Here is a 12,929-nt window from a genome sequence, read left to right on the forward strand (position 1 = left end):
TTGTGCATGTTCATACATGTGGTATAAAATATATAAATAATATTTTTAAAAGTATGAAAGTAATGCTATTAAGATGGAAGAATCAGGCAATCAGAGTTAGAAAAAGTCTAACTGAGACTTCATTTCCCTGACTAAAGGAATAGTTGCATTACCTGACAGGAACAGAAAGCTGTTATACTCTGGTTGAATAAGCAGAGTACATGTAACACACGTCAATACAGCAGGCTCAGTATGCAGTAGATGCTGCACCTTGCAGAATGCATGGTTTAAAGTAGTATATTTCAACCAATTTTACCTTAAGCTGACTCACAATCAATTGATATTTCTTTGCACCTCATTACAGTACATGAATCCTACTTTATGCCTCATTTGCAGTTCTGGATGGTTCACCAATGAGATGTGTCTCACTAGTCAAGAAGTGCTGGCCTAGAAAGAGATTTGATTGATTTTTGAAACAATGCCTTGAAAATTTTATCTGCTACAAAAGAGATTTCTGTTCTTCACTTTCATCAAAAGTTATCATTTGTCACCTTTCAAAAAAGCAAAAAGTGATTTAAGATATTACTAACCAAGTATTATGCATGATTAATAATGTAAAATACTAAAAACAGAAGCTGAAAATGCACACACTAACAGTTTTCAGACATCTGCCTTTCCTGTCCTCCTCGGGGTGATGCATTCAAGTTGAAAGTTGATTTCCTCAGTGCTCACAGGCAGTTCATACTTATATCCCTTATTCTCCAAATTATACGAGTTTAAGGGAGGAAACGATTAGCACAAAGCAGACAGCAAAAATTGAACTCTACAACAGTCCACTGATGATTATCAACAACTTGAATGCACCCAGCACAGTATTGATTTCAATATGCACACTCAGGTACAGATATAATGTTCTTTTTGTGAAATACACAGTTACCATCCTCTTTGCACGAGATCCTTTATGCAAAGACTTCTTTGGGTGAGCAGGCTGATCATAAAGCTCCTTACGATGTAAAGTAACAGCTACATTGATCTTGAAGACCACGGTGATTATACATTGCACAAATTGGTTCTCATTCCCTGTGAACTTGGGAGTTTAATTCATTTTAGAAATTCCTTTTAGTCACCTGGAAAATATCTTAAGAGTTTTATTGCAGTATTTCTACTTTCAGATGACTGATTTGGACCTTAAAAGGCCTACCAAACTTGTGTTGGGTGTCAGTGTGTCCAGATGATTTGTGATGGAAACAAAGCCTAATATATGTGTAAACTAGAAGATACATCATTCTCCAAATGGCAGTAAGATTAAGATTAAACTTTCCATTTTGTGAAACAGGAGCTAAGAGAACACTTCTGTGCACTGGACTGTTTATTAACCTCTGTTGTTCAGTACACTGGATAAAAGTTGGAGCCTTCCATATCTTGGGAATGAGTTCAAAGAGACTAATTTATCTTCCTTTCATGTCATTATAAGATTTACGATCTCCTGGGTTGCTCCTATCTTCAGCTGATTGGAATACCAGAAGAATATTTTCCTGATGATTGTACACCTCTGGAATTAATTTCTGTTGACAGTGTCATGGAGCCTGGGTTTTATAAGCATTAAGGCAATGTAAATATTTTACTTTGAAAAGATTTCTGTTTAATATTGGAGTTTTATGTTAGCAGAGTAAAGGCAATGCTGGCCATTATGTTAAAAGTTTGGGGAGGAGGGTAGGGTTAATTTCATATTTAACTGTTATCATAACTATAAGGCTTCATGATACTTGGTGATACACCACAGTATAAACTTCCAAATAAATCTCATTTTCAGAGAGAAAAAAATGCTCCTGAAAGAAGTACCCATATGCCACGCAGACCGTGAAATATAACATGCTTGTCTTGAGGGAAATCTCTTTTAGTTAGCTTCACTGGGTTTAACTCTGAAAACAACTGACAGCTTTTGTGAATCCCTACAAATGGGACACAACCATTCTTATAAATGCTTTTGATTACCTGAAGGAGAAGTGAAGAAGTAACATAGGTGAGAATTCATAGTCCTGATTTACACCAGTGTATCAGTCATTACCACAGTGTAGTTCATCATCATCCAAAACAAGTTTGTTGAGGGGGAGAAGCTGAGACACTACTGCTATTGGCCTTCATATCCAATGCTCCAGAGTTTAAGTGAGTCACATCTACAAAATATTCCTCCCTTTTCCATTGTTTAAGTGACATAACTTCATCTTTTCCTCCTCACTCTGATTCTCAGGGTCTTTATAATTGATGTTCTCATTTAGGGAAGAATTTTTGCCTCAAAAAAAAATCTGCTAAGTAGCAATTAAATTATTTTTGCTTTCAACTTTATTCAAAGATCCAATTTCTTCCTTCAAATACTGATACATATCTTCAAAATGAAAATAGATTCTCCAATCATTGTATTTACTTCAGCTATGAGACACGGGAAGCACCCAAAATATACATTGTTTTTTAAGAAATGCAAACCCAAGGTAAATTTGGTTTCTTTCAGAATTCCTTTTTGTTCCAATTCCTGTTAATGAATGGTATAGGAAGATGAATCATTACATGTCCATTTTAGAAATAAAATGCAGTTATCTCAGCATCATGAGGAGGTGAAATTGCTGAACTAACTGTTGAGTTGTTGAATTTTTTATATACAAGAGATGAGATTGTTGAACTAATTGTGATTCCTCTTCTAGCTTCAATATTTTTCACAGTTCTAACTGGAGCATAAAGATACAACTGAGGCAGGTCCATTTTTGTCAGCCCAGCACCTCGTGCCAGAGTCAACAAGATTTAATTAAAATTAATCTACCTCTTGGAAAAAAAATTGGGTTTGTGCACTGATTTGGAAATTTAGAATGCAATGTCCCTCTGAAGTTTCCCAGGTTATTTGGAATTACAAAAAAATCAGATGCTTTCTGCTTTAATCTTATCTGCCTTGATGGCTATTTTTTTTTTTAAATAAGCATCAAGGAAGTCTATAATTCAAAGTCTAGGATTTTCACAAAGTCATCACAGAATAAAACCTCTTGCAGCTAAAATGCACTGCTTTCTATCAAGATATCACCATAAGAACTGTTGCCCTTGCTGTTTCCTTTTTGCCAAAGAAAACAGGTTTTCTGCAGCAAAGTTCATGGGTCATCCTATTACAAGCTGTGTAATAAAAAACTTACTTTGGCAGGTAAACTACATCTAGGGACCTATTCAAGCCAAAATATCAGCTGAGAAAACACTGGACCAGAAATCAGGAAAACTATATTTGGAGCAACTTAACCTCCTGAAGATGATATACTTACTGAGGTCCCTAACCGAACAGCATTTCCAGAAATCCCAGTGTTGCAGAAATGGGCACTTTCTGATGTCATTTTCTGAAACACCAGGGCATGATTACAGGGCACAGTGGTGCACAGTGCAGAGATGTCAGAACAAGTTGCATATACACAACTCACTGCATATCATACATAGGTATTACCCTGGATTTAAAAACTCCACTTTAAGTTAAGAGTCACTGACTTCAGGTCACCTACATTTTCTGCTTAACTTGAAATGAAATTGTACTGCACTACTTTGCTGGGACAGGTAACTATTCCCTTAAAATGTCTGTGACTATCTTCCGTTTGGTTGGTAAAGAATGCAGTTAGGCTCATTTTCACTGAAAGGCAGAAAATTAAGATTTCTCACAGCCTGGGAGATAAATATCCACTTACTTTACCACAAATCTGAAAGGACACTTATGAATGGTTGCAGAATTGTTGGAAATTGAGGAATAGAGGTGAGCTAGAGCTGCAGGAAAGAAAAAGAACTGGGTTAGAGGAAAAAAAGAATGCCTGTCTTTAAGTGAAGGAATACCATATCTTTGAAAATACTTCCAATGTCTAGCCAGAGTTTGGTAAGAACTCGCACCAGTGAGAAAGAGATGATGATACACAAAAGAAAATGAGCTAATAAAATAAATAAACAGGTAAAGACATTGCAGAGTAGACAAAGGGACAAACAAGTATTTGGCTTGAAAAAGGAGCAGAAAAAAAGAAATAGAATAATCATGCTAAAGACAAGGTAGAAAACAAAATGGTATTGCTTAATAATGCAATTTTTAATTACGCAAATATGATCATCCTCGTCCTCTTACATTCATTTTTTAGTTATATTTTTCCTTAAATCTGACTTAATAAAATAGATTGACATTTACTAAAATTATTAAACTTGCTATGTAAAAGATAAATGATAACTAAATTGCACTACAGAAGTGATTGCTTTATCATTTGTGACTTTTAGAGGCACAAAGAAAGAACCAAAGAAAGAATTTGTACCAGTAACCATTATTCATCCTCATTTATTATTTTAATTCAGTCTATATAGCTATGGTAAAAGGTATGAAAATAAAAGGCCATTCATTGAATTGCCTCCTGCAGATTCCAGAACCACTTTGCTGCCAGAAACTACAAACTTGAGTTAGCAGAGTCCTTTATTAAATGTTAGCCATTTCCCTTGGCTGCACTCCACAGTTGTAACTTATTCACCTTTACACACCAATTTTGTAAATATGAAATTCAAATAAAATCTGTTATTTATACTGCTGAAGAAAAATTAGCCTCCAAAGAACAGAGCACAGTACAACTAAGGATGATGAACACACAGTGCACTGTAACCGTCATGTTTGTGCAAAGTCAACAAAACAGCACTTTACGAAGACATGCTCAACCCAGAAAGGTACTGGCCTCATTAATTTAAAAATTAAAATTAAAAATGCTACTACACTCAATATTTTTCTAGTATTGCTTTCTTTCAGGGACAATTTAGCTAAAAGAAAAACTAGATTTAACTCCATACATGTTAGCTGCAGTTAGTAATAAAAAAGATTCAATATTCTGATAAACCTGGGATCTGTGTTTACAGATTTAAATTATTAATGCTCTTTTAGGATAGTTAAAGACATAGCTGTGATACACAGAAGCATAACACTGCAATGGAAGGCCAAATTCCCCTTCAAAGATACCAAATATCAACACTGAATCTCAAGATTTTGCTGAGCTCATTCTGCATAAAAGTAAGAAAAGTCAAATCATAAGTCCTAGTATTCCGTAAGCAGCATGCAACAAATATTTATAATTAAGGAAAAAAAAAAGTAATAAGTAACAGTAAGCAAAATCATGTTGCAATGGAATTGTTTTTGAAAAGAGCCTCTACAGTAAATTGTGAAAATGAAATTCTCTAAAACCAACATGAGATTTGCGCACTGCAGAGAATGATTGTAGCTGCGTTCAGATTATCACTTAAAGCTGGAATTCAATCTCTGTGTTATGTTTTTAATTAAAACACTCTTTAAATGTTTGAAAAGAAACACAGCAGTTTTAGACTGTTTATTAAGGTAGGTTAGTTCTGCTACAGTTGGGGAAGTTTCCTCCTTTCTTTCTCTTTCTCTCCAAACAGACTAGCTTTCTCTAAAAAAAGTATCCCAAATTATATCTAGAATCAGTCAGAGGCTCAACACTAAGTACAGATTCTACAGCTAGAAAAAGGCTGGCTTTAAAAGAAAAAAAAAAGTATTTCTTTTAATAAAGCACCATCAGAAAAAAAAAATATGGACAGCGACGTCATTGGTTCTTCTGCTACTTGGGGGAAATAGAAGTGGAGGGAGGGAAGCAATGCACATCTCAGGAAAAACTACGCTGAAGTCACAGTGTGGCTGCACGTGTCCTGAATGTTGTGTTAGCATCATCAGTATTCACGTGAGCAGGAGACCCACAAAACCAACATTAGGAGAGAAACAGAATTGTACAAGGCTCCCCCTCTTTTCCAGAAGTTAGAATAGAATGGAGATGCTGCAACCCATCACAGCCTATTGATAACAGGGAGAAACAGAGTATACCCATTATAGGTAGTCTAGGCTGTTAATAGACAATGTCAGTACCATTCAGGATCTTCTCACAGAGACTGCATGTTCTGCATGTAGGCATTACAGATGGTACCAAGCTCCTTACTCATCCATATAAGTAGGTGTAGCTTAATCCTTGTCATAAGTGTCTAATTATTTCATTAAAACTTCTGCACTGAAGGATTTCTGACTTTCTTGGACCCAAGGTACTTCTTTTCAATAATTAAATACTGCTCCCTTCCCATAAATTCCTATTGCTTCCTCTGGCCATAGTTATTATTAATTTCCTTTCTATGCCATTCCAGATTGAGACAGCAGATAAACGTAGCTCTAGTTTCTACCTGAAAACTGGAATAGACATGAAATATTGATCCATACCCCTAAACCTGTATGTACAGGAATGAAATAATTAAGAAGAGTTCTGTGAAGAAGAAACTAACTTGTTTGTTCTAAGTTATTACCTCAAGAATCATACAAAGCATACGCTGAAATGGAAGATAGGACAAAAACCAAAAGCAAAACTACTGAGATGACAGTTTTCAGATTGACATTGGTTTCACTTTACAGCTCCAAGGACTGACTATCAAAGTGGTGAAAAATGCTGGAACAGGAGCAGGAAGATAAAGATAAAACCTTATTTGGATGCAGTTCAAATCCCATAAAACTTAAAAATTTAATATGTTAAAAATACAGTAGGGTACCTCTAATGCCCAAATTTTGCATCCTGTTCTAGCACCAGGGAAAGTCAGTGACAGCTCTTTGCAGTCATGCATGGAAAGAATATTGATTCAATTTTAAACCTGCAAAATACTTGTACAAAGTATTAGATTTATTCATGAAGTGAAAGAATATCATTATGCTTTCTCAACAGTGGTGGGCTTTTTCTACTGCAGTGGTCAAGAGTGTTAAAAACAAAAAATTCATGTCATTTAATTCTTACATAAAGAGTTCTAAAAAGTTTGGAGACACTGTTGTCCTTAATGGATACTCCTGAACACAAACCAACCTGCACATAGCATTGTCAGTCTGACTCTTGGTTACCAACTCCCTTATTTTAAACACTGGCTCTATACAACTCCTTTAATATTTCTCACTGTGTTTAAAAGATAGGTAGAAAAATATAGGTTAAAAAAAGTTAAATGCCTCTATTTTACTTGAGATTGCTTTCAAATAAGCTTAGTTTCCACAAGTCCAAGTAAAGATTGTATGCTTTTTTAAGACACCTGGGCTAAAGATCTATCAGCTCAGGTACTCAGAAACAATCAAAACCAGAGGCTGCTGCACTACAGTGCTGTGTCATAAGTATTGCAGAAGAAAAATAGTTATAATCTTGCGAAATGGCCAGTTTTTAGCCTTTCAGAAAGAAATGTAACTGACTGATTCTTTAACGTTACATTCTCATATTTTAAATTGCAGTAAACTACCGTCAGTGATTTTCTCAATATCAGTTGTTTCTAATCCAGCAATTAAAGAAGAGCCATTTGAAAAAGATATAACATGAAACAGATGGACACACATTTTCATTTATTTAATTCATGCTGCTCTTTGATGTTTCTCAGCTAGCTTATGCCTGCTTTTTCCTCTCTCCTCCTCTTCTCTCTTATTTTGGTTTCTTTTTTCTCTCTGTTCACACCCTGACATCCCCAACTGCAGTCCCAAAAGACAGAGCCTACGCTGCCAACTCATACTGGCACTCCTTCCAAGAACGGAAGAGAAGGGACACAGGGGACTGCTTTCATTCCACTGCCATTGGTAACGCAATAGAATAAAAACTTTATATGTAGGAAACACATGTATACATTCCATAAAGAATATATGCACAAACCCTGCATCTTCAGACCCAAGTAGCCTCGGTCTTGTTTGCAGTTCTTACTCAGAGTAAAATAAATCCTCAAAACCCACTATAGTGTAGGGAAACCACCATAAAATCCTCTTTTTTCCTGAGATAAAAGGGATGATAGAAGATGAACCCCCAAAATACATACGTATGTTTGAAAGGAGAAGGGAAGGAAGGGGGAAGGAGGATGTATTTTATCTGTGTCTGCTGGCCTGGAAATAAATACTGCTGCTGTGCAACTCTGCAGCTGCTCACTCTCTCAATTTATTGTTTTCATTCTGGTTTTTATGATTTAACCTCATATCCTTAGAGTTAATCTGGAAAGGGTTCAGGCAGCTTTATTAACTAGCCTTGCTTCAAATCATTATCTTGCAGATCATGATCTTTACAGACACCAAGAACCAGCTCTCTTTTTTTGACATGGCTTACCCTCTGATAAATGCAGCAATAATAAATTGACTCATGAAACATGAAAACAAACTTTCTCACAATATTTTCACTTTTTTTTTTTTGCATTGAATCTCATGAAAAATATCCTTGAGGAGAGCTTTTCTTACACTAATAGAAAGCATGACAAATATAGATTGTAAATTCAAAGTTAGATTTTTCAAATTTTGGAAAGCATTTTGGATTCATACAGGATGGATTAGGGGGAAAAAAAAAAAAGAAAAAATAAAACAACCCAAAACGCTTAATCATTTACATCTACCTGAACTACATAACATAATTTCAGACAGGCATTAGATTAAAAATAGCTACATCATCACACCTTTGCACTGGGAAGACATACAGGTTGCTTCCTACTTCAAGAGAGCTATTAGTTAAAAAGGATTGCGAAATGCCACATATATAGAAAAGAGGCTTGTGAAGCAACACCGTTGGAATGTCACAAAAGATTTATAATTTAAAACGCTGAATTCATATGTGGAAAATGACTGAAATGGCTTTACAATGGATCCTACCAAGAGCAAGAAGCAGAATTATTTTACAATTCAAGCATAGCAACACCACCTAAAGATTGAAAAATTCAGGCAGAATGACACATTAAAAAGCTTTGTATCAGCATTAAGGTTCCCTGTTCCCCAGCTTTTATTATTAGGATATTGTGCACATTTTAATAGGACATTATAAACATTTGCTTTGACTTAGGCTTTGGAATGAAGAAATCAGCCATTTCACAAGCTGATTGCCTGCTACAAAATGACTAAAAAAAGATTACGTCTATTCAAATAATTTTGCTGCTAGAAAGAAAACACAATATATTGAATGATGAGTAGCATAGGTCTTGGGAACAATAGAGTACATGAATGTTTTTGATCAAAATAAAATAAAAAGGACCCTTTTGTATAACCCAGAACTAATATGAAATTGGAGAGTACAAATCAAAGAACTGCAGTGCATGCAGCCAGAAATCTACCATCTGTGCACAGCAGACCTCAGAATGGACCTTCTGAGTCTATGGATTACATAGAGTAATATTTTGCACTTCTTTGATTCACATCATTTGGCAGTTTTCAGGGAGTCTAGCATTATACTACATCAGCATCCATACTCTGCTCACAGGGTTAAGTCTGTGAAAACCACTACATATGGTTAATTCTCAACTGCCCTTAGCATAAAATCTCCATGCGATACAAATTATGCTAGTCTCACCTCAAACAATGTCAAATATAGGATGGTCAATTACTGAAAGTAATCTAACACTGGATCCTATAGTGTGCCTGCTGCCTCTGCCTTCTCCATGGGTTTACTACATAGAAAGCAGTAAAAGCACTGTAAGGCAGATAATAAATATTGGCTATTACTAGGAAAAATTTAATAATGGAGAACTGTTCTGCTGGTGTTAAGTACAACTTGCTCCTGAATAGTATTTGACTTCTCTTTTGTAGTGGATCCAATATAAGAAAAACGTCCTTGGAGAATGTGCAATTCAAAATCATCCCAGACTTCTTTAAGGCAACAAATTTCAGATCAGTCAAAGAAGATCTACAGTCAGGTATCCCTCTGTCTGTCTGAACAGTTTAGGATCAATTGATTGCAAATGGGACAGTTGCAGACATCAAAGGAACAGAATACTAGTCTTATCGTTGAAACAATATTATTTTAATGAAGAATAATACTAGTAAAGGAAACAGGAAAAAAATCTGGCAAGTACTACTCAGGAATGGAAAAAAGAAAAAGCACAGACAAAAAAGACCTAGTAAGGAATGAGACAAAAATGGCCTTGAGTTTCAAGGAGTGAATGTTGCCCTTTATTCTGTGAACAACTTCACTCCAGATGACCAAGACAACATACATGATACTTGATACAAAGAACTACTATGTAATGACTGCTGCAAGCTTTTAAAAAACTTTTATAAGAAATGACATTTTACCTTTCTATTTGAATCATAAGAACCCAAGTACAGAGTCTTAGCAATACTTTTTTTCACAAGTGTTTTACGGTCTTTAACTTTTTAAATTGTTTTTTGTGTTATAACTAATGCATTGGGGTGAAAAATAAAATAGACAATACAGTTCTCACTTCCTGCTTACTTCTATTATTGACGTTGTGCAAGATAAACAACCACTTCTAAACATTTCAGACTTTTTGGGCTATTTTCCTATTATTTTGGACATTTTAAACTGCCATGTTTTTATCCTAGAATTAGCTTATCTAGACAAATGGTCTGCCATACTAGAGTAGCTCAATTTCTGCATAGAATTAATTTAAGAATAGGAAAAAAAACCTGTCACGATGATCCCCCATATAACATGTTTCTCTACTGGCTGCTTGTTTCAGTTAATGTTAAAAGGAAAACAAAACCATAACACGAAGCATTCAGAAAAGAAGACAGAAGACCAGAAGCCTTTAGGAAAAGTTATATACAATTGCTTGACCACAGCTTCAAGTTTAGGATGGATGAGTTTTCCTAACTTGATCAATAATAATAAGCAGAACATATATGGATTTATAAATTTTAATATTAAAAATATATTAAACTATGATACATATGCATGACTTCAGTATAAAGATAAAATATATGACCTTCCCCTTTTAATAGTGGTTGAATGTAATAAAATTGTAAGCCTTCCCAGTATTATTGTCGAGAAGAGCAATGGCAGTGCAGCATATACAGGTCTGAATTTGAGGCCTATCCCCCTCCTTGAATTCTGAGATAGTCACTCTCAGAAATGCTGATATTCTCCTCTAAAAGCCCATTTGACCAGTCAGACATTGATTGGACATCAAGGAGGAGACTTTTTTCATTATTTCCAGCAAAGGAAAGACAATTAATGTGAGGAACATTATGGAAGAAAATTATTCAGAAGACACTCTAACCTTCAGTAGCATGTAATATATATCATAAATATATTCCTGTATATGTTAATTAGGGAACACTAGTATTAGTATCCAGATAAAACACAAAGGGGATAATCACTGAAAAGACAACCTGGATTTAAGCAATATGTTGAGTAGAAGTGATCACAATCAGCAGAATGGCTCTGATTTCAGGCATAGTCTACATTCTTCCTGTTGGTAAATATTACTTTTTACTGTCCATGTTTATAATATAACTCTGCTTAGGGTAAATGCATATTACATACCTGCATTATATATTCATTTGTATATCCCCTTTCCCTTTCTTTTCTGTATGCATATAATATAAAAACACTTTCAGAGTTAAATTATTGCTGCAAACAAGAAGGGGTTTTTTTGTCATCACATTATGTATCATTCCACTTTCCTGGCAAAATTAAGGAAGGAAACAAAAGAACCACAAACAAATCAGTCTCTCTCTCTCCTTAGCATCCAGTTAAGCTGCCAGCTGTATTTCTCAGAGACCATGCACATAACTGAGGAGCATTCAGAGCAACTAAGTACTGAACCCATCAGCTGAAATCAGAGCAATGGGCAGCTGGCAGAATAAGTGATACAAAAAAGGTTAGATTAATTATATTCAATTTGTTCCCAAATAAGACCAAAAATAGGAAATAAAATACGGTAGAATACAAGAGGTGGGGGAAAAGGAAAACAATTTTAATTATATTAGCTGTAAAAGATATTATAGTTGTCTAACTTGTTTCAAGCTTGCGGAATAATATTATAATGAGGTCATAGATGGCCAACAGAAGAAGGCTGCCAGATTATACTGATCTGGCTGACTAATTCCAAGGCAGGTGGAGGTCTCTGGAGAGAGAGGGTATCACTTCCAGGGAAACACGTGAGAAAGCTCACTCTGTTCTTTCCATTCCCACCATATTTAACATTCTATTTTGTTCTTGCTCAGAAAGAAATTAAATTCATTCAATTATGCAGGTTTTACTTTTGTGTTCCACTAAAGCATAGCTGCAGAGGTTGAGGGCCTTCTGGTGCCTTTCGGTACAATCACATCAAGAAAAAGGGAGGGAAGTTCCAGCTCCAGCCTGTGGCTAAACTGGGTCCTACTACATCAGAGCTGAAACGCCAGTTTCAACCAATGCCAAGTACACTGAGATAAACCAGTGAAGAAAAAATTTTCATATTAATGACAATAACACCAAGAAACTAAGAAACCATGAAAAGACTCAGGTCATCACACAAAGACTTCACCATCTCCAGTACTATATACTGCAAGTACCACCAAATGTTTTAATTCGGTAGTCTGAACAGCCACCACCTGCCATTAACGTGCTTTTTGAGACCTGTTTTGGATTACTAAAATTCTGCTATAAAGTTAGTGGCCACAAAAGAAACACGGTAACATTCTGTACAGCACAATGACTATGATTCAACAAAGTTGCAAGCATACTGACAAGCTCTGTCACACTGCAACCGTCATTTTCCATGTGGTTTTTTTTAATGAGGAAGAATGAAGAACATACGCTGTCCATGACCACCTGAAAACAATAAGAAACTCCTCAGCTGCTGCTTCTTATTATTGTTTCAAAAAGCCCAGTATGTATTTTATAGGCTATGGAATAAAAATAATATAAAACTTAAAGAGAAAATTTTAATTCATAGCATAAATTCAGCAGATCTTATCAGTATAAAAACTAAATACTTTCTTACCTGTCTGATGTTGTGTCACTTGTTACTTGATGCTTTACTCCTGAACCATTCTTAATTGAGTCTTGTCTTGTGAGCCCTTGAGATCTGTTTTTGTCCAAAACTTGTGTGGATATGTCCCCTGGTGGTCCTTGGAACTGCGAATGCTCCTGCAGCTTTGCTTTTTTCTCTTGAGGGGCTTCCTCGTTCCGCAGACCTCTAATACC

Source organism: Phalacrocorax carbo, chromosome 2, assembly GCF_963921805.1.
Source record: "Phalacrocorax carbo chromosome 2, bPhaCar2.1, whole genome shotgun sequence".
Lineage (NCBI taxonomy): Eukaryota > Metazoa > Chordata > Aves > Suliformes > Phalacrocoracidae > Phalacrocorax > Phalacrocorax carbo.